Source organism: Rattus norvegicus, chromosome 3 (assembly GCF_036323735.1).
Source record: "Rattus norvegicus strain BN/NHsdMcwi chromosome 3, GRCr8, whole genome shotgun sequence".
Taxonomy (NCBI): Eukaryota; Metazoa; Chordata; class Mammalia; order Rodentia; family Muridae; genus Rattus; species Rattus norvegicus.
Window position 1 is genome coordinate 82640208 of NC_086021.1, and position 13175 is coordinate 82653382.

A 13175-nucleotide genomic window follows, 5' to 3' on the forward strand; every position below is an offset into this window, starting at 1 on the left:
CTACATGCTCACCCTGAGGCCAATCTTAGATTATTTTGATAACTATTTTCTTCTTTAAGGGACACACAGGATGGGGTGAGGAAAATGGCAGAGGCAGTGAAAGCTCTTAGCTAACAACATAAATGTAAGGTGTAAGCCAAGAGATCACTGGAATGTCTGTGACTTGAAAGAGAACTAGAATCTTCCCATAAACCAGTCTCACCATGAGACATTAAAATTACCCTAAGAGTACTCTTTCCCTCTGTGCTTACAAACATATTTGGTTTCTTTGTCTTTCTTGTTTTGATCCTTTCAAGCCAAGATGTACTTTTCTTCTTCCACTCAGTGACAGTTTCTTCCTTTCTTTCTTTCTCCCTTTCTTTCTTTCTTTCTTTCTTTCTTTCTTTCTTTCTTTCTTTCTTCCTTCCTTCCTTCCTTCCTTTCTCTCTCTCTCTTTCTCTCTTTCTTCCTTCCTTCTTTTCTTTCTTTCTTTCTTTCTTTCTTTCTTTCTTTCTTTCTTTCGACAGATTCCTTATATTGGAGTGGAGAGGTGTCCTGACTATTTAATCACTATAGGCAATAAAATTTCTTTTGATATTGCTAACCCTTGTGCTGGTTGGTGGTGGTGATGGTGGTGTGTGTGTGTGTGTGTGTGTCTTTATATGTGTGTGTGTGTGTCTTTATATCTGTGTGTGTCTTTATATGTGTGTGTCTGTATGTGTGTGTCTTTGTATGTGTGTGTGTCTGTGTATGTGTGTGTATGTGTGTGCATATCTGTGTGTGTGTCTTTGTATGTGTGTGTGTCTGTGTGTGTGTCTGTGTATGTGTGTATCTTTGTATGTGTGTGTCTGTGTGTGTCTGTATGTGTGTGTCTTTGTATGTGTGTGTGTCTGTGTATGTGTGTGTGCATATCTGTGTGTGTCTTTGTATGTGTGTGTGTCTGTGTGTGTCTGTGTATGTGTGTCTTTGTATGTGTGTGTGTCTGTGTGTGTCTGTGTATGTGTATGTCTTCGTATGTGTGTGTGTCTGTGTGTGTCTGTGTGTGTGCATGTCTTCGTATGTGTGTGTGTCTGTGTGTGTCTGTGTGTGTGCATGTGCATATGTGTGTGTGTGTGTGTGTGTGTGTATCCGTGTCCATCCAAGAAGAGGAAATCTCAGTTGAGAAAATGTCTCCATCAGATCTGTCTATAGCAAGTCTGTAGGACATCTTCTTAATTAATGATTGACACTGGAGGAGCCCAGTTCACTAGGAGCAGGACAATTCCTAGGCAGGAGGTCCATGGTGGTATAAGAAAGCAGGGTGAGCAAGACAGTAAGCAGCACTCTTCCATGGTTTCTGCTTCAGTTCCTGCATCCCAGTTCCTGCCTTGAGTTCCTGATTCAATGTCTACTGATGACAGACTGCAATCTGTAAGCCAAATAAAGCCTTTCATTTCCAAGTTGCTTTTGATCATGGTGTGGTTTTTACCACAGAAATAGAAAGCAAATTGGGCGGCATTCATTCATATTTCCCCTATAATCAACAAGTGGTTATTAGATTTTTATATTCTGGAAAGTGGAAAACAAAAGTTAAACTACATTCACTGAACTCAAGAGGTTGATTTCTACTCATCAATGAAGACACGTGTACCACCAGGGACCAGAGCACTATGGGCCGATCAGGAGCCATCACTTCTACAAAGCTCTTACACTCGAATTTTCCTCAAAAGTGATAGGGCATTGACGCGCTGGATGAAGTGGATCGTGGCGTCATCTGAGACAGAGGAGGATATGATCAGACTAGAACAGCACAGTCAGTATAAAGAGGACCACAGGACAGAACCAAGCTCAGGACAGAACCAAGATGGCCGCTAAAGAATGAAAAACCACGTGGGATCGTAGAAACCTTGCAGTTTCTTTCAAGGGGTTCGGATTTTATCTCCCAGCAGCATGTCACTTACTGTTTTAATTATTAGATAAAATATCTGACAAGAAGCAACGGTCTTACAGTTTGAGTAGATGCATCCCATCATGATGGGGAACACTTGGTGGCAGAGGCAGGAGGCCACGTGGTCACATTGCATCCGTTGTCCAGAAACAGAGAGAGACGCAGGGGTGGGGATGCGCATACTCAGTTTTCTTCCATTTGTGGAAGCCCTGGACCAGAAAACGGTATGATCCAGTGGATGGGACATCTCATCTCAGCTAACCCAATCTAGGTAAGTCTTCATAGGCATGTCTCCGAGGTGATCTGGTTGCCATCGACTTGACAAGTGAGACTAACTACCTCAAGCACAAAACAAGAAGTCACCATCCTTCTCCTACTCTTCCTCCTCCTTACTCTTCATATTTCAAGTTTAGAAATTCCACGCCCCCCCTCTAATTTTGAGGGATGTATTGAAAGCTGACCTTCAACGGTCTATGTAGATCAGGCTGGCTTCCAGTCGGAAATCCCCCTGCCTCCCGAGTGCTAGAATTATAGACATGAATCACCATGACTGCTTGGAAATAACACTTTAGTAAGAAGACAGGTGCTGAATCTGAGGTACCACAGAAGGAAGAAGAGCTAGGCAACTTGAGGGTTTTGAATTAAAAGCAATTCAGGTGAACTAAGAAGAGGGCAGCTGAGTATGAAAGACAGTAAAGTGAGGGAATGGTATATTAGGAGGTCCTATTAGGAGGCAAATGGTACAGCAGGCAGAGCAGGGGTTAGGTGAGTGCTTTCGGGGATGAGAAGTATAGATAGGCAGGGTGGCTATCCCCAGAAGTGTGGACTCCAACCGATGGCCATGCACTTCTTTGGATACTCTTGCTTTTGTTGGTTTTATAATACTGATACACACTATAAGATTCTTAGCTTTTCCTTGCAGATGATTACAAAGACATTCTAAATATAAAGAATAAAACCCACCAGGAATCTCATTATGCAGATATATATATAAAAAAACACGAGCTGTGAATACAGGCCCATTTTTAGAAAATTGTCTCATACCTTATATAGAATGTTATTCTTTGCTTTTAACATTTGATTGTGTTCCGTGAACACTGTTCTGCATACAAATAATCTTTGCATATAAATTTTAATGACTGTACAGTGTTTTATAAGTGAAGTGCAATTTTTAAATACTGGTGAATATTGAAATCGACTCATTTCTCTATCAGAAACTGTGCTGTAGTGAACACATCTGTGTATAATGCTACATGGTTTTGACTATTTCCTGAATAAACACTCATAGAGGTCAATTAGAATGTCAACTTTAAGAATGGTTACAAAGTCTCTTTATGTGTACAAGCTACTTTAAAAGTACTTTGTTCCAACTGAAGTTCCCATTAGCACTTACAACTATATTTTTTAAAAAAAATCTTTTTTAAGTAAATAGGCAAAGATTTCTCCTTCCTAATTTGCATTTTCTGGATTAGAAATTAATGCATTTATTGACATTTTTATTTGTATTTTATTTTCTTAATGTCTTTTCAGTGCTCTGATAGTTTTCTATCAGAATGTTGCTTTTTCCCTTAATGGGCATTAGCTCCAACATACCATGAATATTGACTTTTTTGATTTTTTTTTTGTCAACCATGCTTTCTTGCAGGTATTGACATATGAAGTTTTATGCCTTTCTCTAGCTAATGTAATTGTTTCTGGTTTGGGGGTAGTCCTTGCTTTGCCTTTCTTTCTTTCTTTTTTTTTTTTCTTTTTTTCAGAGCTGGGGACCGAACCCAGGGCCTTGTGCTTGCTAGGCAAGTGCTCTACCACTGAGCTAAATCCCCAACCCCTTGCTTTGCCTTTCAAATTGTCTCTTCCGATGGTGGTAACACTGCTTCGTTCTGTTTCTGCTTCCATTCCTCTGTGGTGCTGAGTTAACACTTATTTCTTCTAATAGGGAGATTTGTCCCAGTCTTTTGGTCCCTTTTTGGTCAGTCTGTTTACTCTGAGATTGGGTCTGTGCAAATATTTTTTAAATGTGCAAAAGAATTTTTAAGTATTGATGCTCTTTATGTAAAAATATTTTATGTAATACATGTATATTTATTAACAGTGTAGTTATAGTTGAGATTGCGTGTGGGTGCAGGTGTTTATGTGTGTGTGCAGGTATGCACATGTGTGTGAGTATCTGGGAACCTGTGTATGCATGAGTGTGGTGGGCAGGGGTCACTTGCCGGTGTCATTCCTCAGTAGCCATCCCATTTGTTGTTTGAGGCGGCATCATCCGCTGGTAGGTAGGGATCCATTGACTAGGAGGGGTTGGCTGGGTATCCAGCTTAAGGTGTCTCACTTCCTTGTTGCCTGTTCTTATCTGTTGAAGAAGGATGTTAATTACAGGCACCTCACAGGATTTTTGTGAGGGCTAAGTTTGTTCATACAAAGGCTGTGCACATATGTGTATGCAAGAGTGTGTGTATGTGGGAAGGTTATGTTGGTGCATGTTGGTTGGTATGTGGCATGGTGCATTAACAGCTAACTTTTGGTAAAGAAACACTAATATAACTTTTTATTTCCTAAAGAACATACAATAAAATGGAGAAATGTTCATTGAAAAGTGTCCATACAAGGGAGATAAAATGGAACCTGACCGATGATGAACCAGATATCGGAGACAACGGACAAAGAGCTATCTGGTTTTGATAGCTAATATTTGAAATAGAAGGAAAATCTCAAAGTTCATTATTAGCATAGCATCTATGTATCTATATATCTATTGATCTTCTATCTATATATCTATGTATCTATGTATGTATCTATGTATGTATCTACTATATATGTATGTATCTATGCATGTATGTATGTATGTATGTATGTATGTATCTATCTATCTATCTATCTATCTATCTATCTATCTATCTATCTATCTATCTATCATCTATCTGATGTTTTAAGGCAGGGTCTCTCTGCTTAGCCCTGGCTGTACTGCAATGCACTGTGTAGACCACACTGCCCTCAAATTCACAGAGGCCCAGCTGCCTCTGCCTCCTGAGTACTTGGGATTACAGCTGTGCACCACCACGGCTGTTTTGGTTTGACAAAATAATGTGAAACTCTAATATTTAGCAGTTCTTTTGATTTTTATTCTAAGGAAAAAGTATGGTTATGTAAATAATATCTGATTTTGTTGAAATCACTTGCTGAGCTCAGATTTCTATTGTAAAATTGCAGACAGGTGGGATTTAACTATGATGGTAGGAATTCAAACCTGGTCGTCATTAGTGGGCACTGCGGACCTCAATTTTTTTTGTTTGTTTGTTTGGTTTGTTTGTTTGTTTATTTAGCTTCTTTGTTTGTTTGACTTTTCGACACAGGGTTTCTCCTGGCTGTCCTGGAACTTGCTTTGTAAACCAGGCTATCCTTTCACCCAGAGATCTGCCTGCCTCTGCCTTCCCAGTGCTAACATTAAAAGTGTGCACCACCACACCCAGCTTTGAAACTTTGTTATATTGCAACAGAAGATAATCCTCTGTTGTTCTCAGCTTCACTAATTCATTCACTCAGCTTCACTCATTCATTCACCCATTCATTCATTGAGCTTCTCTCATTCATTCATTCAGCTTCACTCATTCATTCATTCAGCTTCACTCATTCATTCATTCAGCTTCACTCATTTGTCAGCGAAAAACAAACTTCGCAGATACACTAAGCTCTGCATATCACAGAGTCTGTCAGCCAAGGTGCTTGTGAGCGTGTAGCTGCAGATGAATGCATAAAGAACAAGAGCCCTTTACATACATATTGCATCAGTGTATTTCAAAACTCTGAGTGTGTGCAGAGGTTATTTCCATTTAAAACTGAGTGAGGAATGGCCTCTGGCCCTTCGTAGTTCTCAAGTCCAGCTCACATCCACTAATGCATGTGAGCAGTTCTCTGAGAAACCACTCAGCTCCCAGCCCATCTAAGGATAAAGAAGTCGGTGCTGTGAAGGCTGAGGTAACTTATGGAAATCCATGAGGCTCTTTAGTGAATCCCAGAACTGGGTCCACACCACTGTCTGTTTACAAAAATTAAGTGGAAGAAAAAATTCAAACCGGTTTCTCTTTTAGAATCCCATTATAGTATAGGGTTGACTCCTTCCAGGGTCTAGAAATGTTATCCATACGTGGATCAGCTTTAGAATTGAAAATAAGTTCAGATCTTCCTGCTTATTCTCACATCTGTATACTTTCCATGGCTTTATAAATATAAAGTATGAGGAATTTATTTCTAAGTCTGCACAGTTAATATTGTACACACAGACAATAAGCACAATTAACCTCTAATCTCTAGATTTCCACCATATATGAATTTAAATACGTTTGGGAAAATACTCAGCATGTCAGGGAAGCTTTTGTGCTATGAGGTTTTGTTATCGGAACCGAGGGGTAAAGGATGCCATCTGGCACACACGAGAAAGGACAGCAACTCACTTAATGCTTTCTGATCCTTTCTTTTCCCAGGGCTTATGAATTCGAAGTCTACTGTTCGCCCCAAATATGAAAACGCTGGCCACATTCAATGCAGCTGATCTATTTCCAGGGCAGTTGGATATCTGAGCGGGTATATAAGACTGGAAACCAAATGCTGGGTCTACAGGAAATGAAGTTCTGAGGCAGGCGGGGTAAGCCGTTTCTGATTGAGCATTTTCAGTAAAATGGCTCCTAGACAACGAGAGCAAACCTTGCTCACTGCTGTTTGCTGTCAGTACTCGACTGAAAACAACTGAAGTCCTGGGAACACAGAGGAGTCTGATGTGTGCCACGGTCTACCAGGAACAACCGTCTTGGCTGCCTCAGTTGAAGACTTTGTCTACCTGCCCACATTTTCAGGCAAGGGGAGAAATGCCAATAATTCAGCAGACCTAAATTTTCCAGATGGGTGACTGCCCAGTTCTCTCCTCCTGGAAAATAATTGTACTGGGGCTCAGAAGGATTTCCTGAAATAGGCTATGATAAAACGTATATGTTTTCCTATGAGGGAAAAACATCTGTTTCAGGGCTCAGTGTCTTCGGACTCATCAAAGGCTTGATATATCATCTCTCTCAAAACCCCTTCAAGGCTATCTTTGCTGAGTTCCCTAGCCACAGATACTAAGACAGAAGGCTGCATTTGGACCAGGGAGGGCTCTCGGGAGAGCCACCTGTAAAACAGTGCTGCAGAAAGGAAACGCTGGCGTGCAGTCAGTGACAAATGAGGCCTCACCCAGTTGTTAGGGGGAGCAGACTGAGGGTGGGGACCAGGCCTTGGCACTTCCAAATTAGCCAGTCATTGGTCACGGCTGCTTTTGGGAAAAGATGTACCCTGAAGGAGAAAGTTTCCCAGCCAAGGCCACGTACCATTGAAAGACGCTTTGTGGCAGTTGTCTGTATCAATCTCGTGACCGGATCTAGGTGGTCTTCCATCACATGTACTGAACAGCCTGTAAGTGAGACTTCCAGCCTCTGATCTCGCCCTGCTAGATCCACTGGCACCCTTCCTAGTTCCTGACCCCAGGCTCCTAACTCAGGCCCTTTTGTTCTTTGGGGTGCCTCTCTTAAATGCTCTTTGAGTGATCCTCTATCTGGCCTGGCCTGCTTGGGTTAAGAACTGAATGTCTTTCATTTTAGAAAACCCCCAGAGTGCCAAACACGCTAAAATGTTGGTCATCTGAATCCATCCAGAAATTCATACTTCACCCCCTCACCTCCTTCAAGACTGGTATAGATGGCTTCTCGCTTGACCGTCCTTTTAAAAATTACACCTTCTCGCCTTCAAAAATATATTTGACTTCCTGACTTAGTTTTATTATTTTCCCATAGTATGTAACATCTTCTAATTCATCATATCCTATCCTTGCTTTATTTCAGTTGGGAATGCAAATCTCATGATGACAGCTTTTGTTACATACTAGAAACAAGGTGAGTATGAATTAAAGGGATAAAGCAAATAAGCATATATACATTTCCAAAATATTTATTTTACCTGTATGGGTGTTTCGCCTCCATGTATGTATGAGTCTGATGTGCACAGAGGTCAGAAGAGGGCATTGGGCCCCCTGGAAGTGGAGTTACAGATGGCTGTGAGCCACCACGTGGATGCTGAGAGTAGAACCCAGGTCCTTTGCAAGAGTCCCAAGTGCTTTAAACCACTAAGCCATCTTTCCATCCCTAAATAAGTATATGTAATATGTTGTACAATAGAAACAGTTGATGGTTAGTGGAAAAAAAGTATGTCGGCTTGTAACGACGAAAGTAATTTAGATTACCACCATTTATCATTATTAATTATTTGGTGATTATGCTCGTAAAAGGTCAAATTGATCGCACACCCTCTTGCTTACAGAAGACCCTCCCATCTTCACTGTGTTTTCTGATGCGGAAGGGATTTAAAGTGAAGTCATCACACCTGCTGGTTGGTAGCAATAGCATATCATCTTTAAATTATGTAAAATAGCAAATCACTTACTTAGAATGGACAACTTGAAAACGAAATGGGGTGATCTCATTGATTGACAGCATAACCCACCATGAAATTAATACAAGATAGCATCATATCCTAAGTAATAAGAGTAGCAGAAGACTGAAATTCCTAACGGTGTGAAGTCAGAGATTTTTTTTTTCCCTTATCCTCAGTGGACCATGTTTCCTTCAGAAGGGCAGAGGAAGAGAAAGGTATGATTTTTTTTGGAGAGATAAATATTTATTTGTACATGAAAGAAAGATTTTCTTTTAGAAAGTATGATATTCAAAAAAACATTTCCCTTCTATGAAATCCTATAGATGTCTGACTGTAATATTATCCCAACTGTATAATATTAGATGTCTAACTGATTCCTAAGAACTTAGTGCAAACTGAAGTTCCCTGGGCTCTACGGGGTAAATTTTTAGAAGAAACATGAAACAGCCTCTTCCGGAATCTTAAATGCATGTTAGCACCCTTCCGGCCCCTTTCATCACTCAAGCTTTAATAAGAACAGATAGCTATTCTCAAAACGTGGGAAAAAATTTCTAAATCAAAGACATAGAAACTGTTCCTTTTATTCTATTTCTGAAATGGTTTTTCTTGAGGGGAGAGAGAGAGAGAGAGAGAGAGAGAGAGAGAGAGAGAGAGAGAGAGAGAGAGACATGAGAGCTGAGAGTAGCCCAGCCGTGGAGTGCATGCTCAGCATACACAGATACATTGTATCGTGAGAGGAATTATGTATAAGTGTCCCATGATTTATACATAGATTCCTTTACAGTATGATAGAGTTCAGGGTCTATCTGTATCTTTGTTCTGTTTGCAGAACCATGGAGGGAGCTAATTAACTCAAGGGCTTTACCTGAAAAGCTCCTGGTTGCAGCGCAAGGACCAAAGGCTCCCTGTCCTTGTCATATTTTGCTTCCTAGTATTTAAAAGACAAGGGCCCAAAAGCTTATTGTAACTTTGTTGCAATTTTATTAAAATTGCGTTACTTTGCTTCCATGCTTTATTAGTTTGTTTAAGTTAGTTTTAAAGTTTGTAAGTTAAATTCCATCATGGACTGGAGGACTCTGTGAACTTTTTATTGGTTTTGGTGTTTGTTTGTTTGTTTGTTTTCCAGACAAGGTTTCTCTGTATAGCCCTGGCTATCCTGGATTTGTATGTAGGTAGACCAGGCTAGCCTCAGATTATCTTCCTCGGCTACCCAAGTCCTGGGATCATCCGGGTCAGAAAGTTTGGCTTCAAGGATAAAAGCATTTGTCATGGGTCCTAGAACCTGACTACCCTAAGGTTGACCGTCTTGAACCCACATGCTAGAAGGAGAGAGAGTGAACGGACTTCCACAGGTTATACTCTGAACTTCACACATGCTGTGTCTTACACACATGTACACACACATACATACACATATACAAAATAAACAAACAAACAAACAAACAAAAATTAAATTACTTAGGTATTATTAGCATGGGCACGTCACTCCGTTACGTTTTCCCATTTTGGTTAAGCAGTGACAATTCTCCCAAACTGAGGCCACTTGATTTCAGAGCTGAAATAACTGGTTCTTCTAGATTCTTGCCCTCTGCCCACACTGACATGGCCTGCGCTGATCATGGGTATGCTTATTGATCGCCAGATATTCTTGGGCTTACCACTCACCTTGCTTCCCAAGCCACCCCTAGCGATGGCTAACCACAGCCCCAAACAGGAAAGTTTTTAGTTCCCTTTCCCTCTTCCCCTTTTCTGACCTCTAACTACCCACGTTAAGCAGACAGTGGGCCACAGGCCCTCTGTGGATTGATGTCTATGCAAGTGAGAGCAGGCAAAAGAGAAGGCAAGACCTGGGATTGGGCAGTGAAAAAGAAAGGCAGCGGGAGGTGGGGAGGGCAGAGTTTTGAAAGGAGGGAGGAGGGAGAGAGAGGAGAAAAGGAGAGGTAGAAAAGATGGAGGAGATGTATGACCCCCCCCCCCAATGTGGCTTTAAATAGCCACAGGTAGCTATGAAAATCTTATATGAGATGGCTTATTACTGGATAATTTGTCTTGTCTAGGTGGGCAGCTTATATCAATATCAATTGGCTCTGAGTTTATTGTGTAGAGATTTTATGGAGTGAGAATTTACTGATATAAATCTGATTGGTAAACTATAAGTCTCTAGAGTTTTGACTTTGATGGGTTACTGGTGAGATAGACAGCTGCTGATGGGGTTAGCCATGGAGAGAGAGACCACTGGGGTCAGAGAGTAGCAGGAGATAGGGTGGCATGGTGCCTGGTGCCCCACATCTTATTTTTAGTATTTACCACTACACAGCCCTCCACAGGCATGTTTTCCTGAATAAGGCCTGGGCTGTCCTTCAGTTTCTCATCCTTCTGTCTGTCTGTCTTTCTTTCTTATCACAGTAGCATTAAGGGAAAACTGTTTTCTTTTGGTCACAAGAATGAAATCTCTGGTCTAGATAGAGACCCAGTACTCCAGGTCCACAAGTCCATCAGTAGGCAAAAGAACCACCCCTCGGGAAGGCAGATCCAACTCAAGCCTGGTTAAAGAGATGGGAGGACTAAGTATCCCTTTAACTCAAAACTGTACTTTTCCTTTTCAGAATTTCTGACCCTACTGAAGTCCCTTTACAGAGTTCCAGCCATAATGCTATTTACTCAAAAAAAAAAAAAAAAAGCATAACTCAAGCCTCTCTGTCTCTGTCTCTGTCTGTCTGTCTGTCTGTCTCTCTCTCTCTCTCTGTGTGTGTGTGTGTGTGTGTGTGTGTGTGTGTGTGTGTGTGTGTGTGTGTGACAGAGACAGAAACAGAGGCAGAGAGAGTTTCTTATTATGTAGTCCTGGCTGACCTGGAACTTGGTACGTAGACTAGGTTAACCCTGAACTCACAGAGATCCACTTGTCTCTGCCTCCCAGACTCTGTAATTAAAGGTGTGCACCACCAAGCCCAGCTCTTTTCACTTGCTAAGCCTGCTGCCTCTCTAACACGTTGGGCTTCACTCTTCCTCCAAAGCCTCCCTCCCAGTCATGTGGCTGCTTGTCTGCCACTGCTGAGCTCCATGTCAGTCATCAGGAAGACATGGTACCCTCTCCCACTCCCTCCTATCTCCTTCCTTTAGCCAGTGCTGAGATTTAGAATATGCCTGTCTGGAATTTTTCTTCTAAACTCTAATAAAATTGTCTGTAAGCTTCCTTTTAAGTTCACCATTAAGTTCTTGCATTAAGACCCCAAGAAGGGACCTTGGTTTCCTGGGTACAATAGAAAGATTCCCCAGTGGGATTTCCCACAATTCCAGGTAACATTCTCATGGTCCTTATGGATATCACCAGGGCTGTCAAAAGTCTACTGCAACTCAATCTTGAAGTTCTCAAGATATGAGCATATTTAAAGATAGAGGCCCGGCAGGGAACACTTAAGTTAAACAAGGTGGCAGGGAAAACCCTAAACCAATGAGGAGTAAACCTTAGATCTTGCATAGAGGGAAACTCAGGACACACCGAGCAAGCAGACGTCCTATAAGACAAGAAAGGCCTCGGGAAAAACAAGCCTGTAATACCCACTTTTACTTCAGGCCTCTACAGCTATGGGGCGCTCTGGTGTGGAAGCCGCCATCCTAGGGTATTTTGTTATGCAGCCTGGGCAGATTGATGCTGCAGGTCTTTACAGTGTGAGAGTTGATAGCCTTCATTAGAACAGATGAGCAAAAGTCCCTGGCTGAAATGCACGTTCATTTCCGTTGGCTGTTTTGTGCTTGCTGGCCCTGTGTCTGGGGTGTGTCTGTAGATGCTCCTGATCTCCTCCCCCAACCCCCCCCCCCCGCGTCTCTCTTCATATCCTCCCCCCATCCCGCTCCACCTCATCCCGTTCCAGCTCTTCCCTCCCCAGGGGTTTCCAAATGACCTCAACTTAGGTATGTGTGGTAGGGGGATGGGACGGCATGTTGTTTTACTTGGAATGAAAAGAAAGAATGATGAGAGGTGAGGTGAGTGGGACTAGGTAGTCCCTGATTTCCTGAAGAGAATGACATTTTTCCTTGCCTCATCAAAACACTTAAACAGACTTGTAGTTAATTTAAGTTCTCACCGTTAAATAATTTTACACTCCACCCACTGCCTCTGTGTACCTCTTTCTTATTTTCTCCTCCCTGCCAGTAAGTGTTTCTCATTTGTCTCCATTTCTAGATCCATTGTTTTAGAATACGTTTTCCTATCTGGGATGTTACCTGTGGGGACTACAGTCCACTCTAAATTTCTCCTATTGTGTGAGAGTTTGAAAGTGCTCAGGGTGCATGAACGCAAACTTTCAAACAATGCCTTGCCTTGAAGACTGTTTTAAAGAACAACTATGCTGTACATTTTAGATGAAAATGCTTAGGGGGAAAAAAACCTATGCTGAGTCTCGTTTGTGCAAATAAACAGCCACCATCTGTCCCCCACAAACCACCATACAGATGGGTAACTTACTTATGCAACAGAAGTACCGCCACCTATGAATTTACCAAATAAAGCTAGGAACGCATGGGTATTTGAGCATGTCAAACACATACCAGAAAAATCAATCATGGCCGTGAACTTGTTGAATGCACTTCAGATAGTGCTGTGACCCGCCTCCCGCCACAGCACTCACACAAAGGGCTCCTTATATTGAGCTTTGGCGCCACTCACTGTACTTCCCTAGCCCACCTAGTGCGTGGATCGTATCATGGAATTGACCAGGCAACCAATTCTCAAACTCGGTCCCCTGGGCTTTAGCTTGGAATGATTCCCCATGGGAACTGCCCCTCCTGCTTTCCACAAACTCTGCATCTCCTTACC

At 41.9% G+C, this 13175-nt stretch overlaps 1 long non-coding RNA gene across 4 annotated transcripts in view; it reads left to right on the forward strand.

Moving 5' to 3' along the window:
* Nucleotides 1-1850: 1850 nt before the first annotated feature.
* LOC134486392 (uncharacterized) overlaps nt 1851-13175 on the forward strand; it is a 117898-nt gene continuing 106573 nt past the window's right edge. Inside the window, exons 1-4 of one of the 4 annotated variants that reach the window (XR_010065244.1) lie at nt 1862-2177; nt 6385-6545; nt 7771-7821; nt 8536-8894. This is a non-coding gene — a long non-coding RNA (uncharacterized LOC134486392). The other 3 variants (XR_010065243.1, XR_010065241.1, XR_010065242.1) reach the window with 3 other exon arrangements.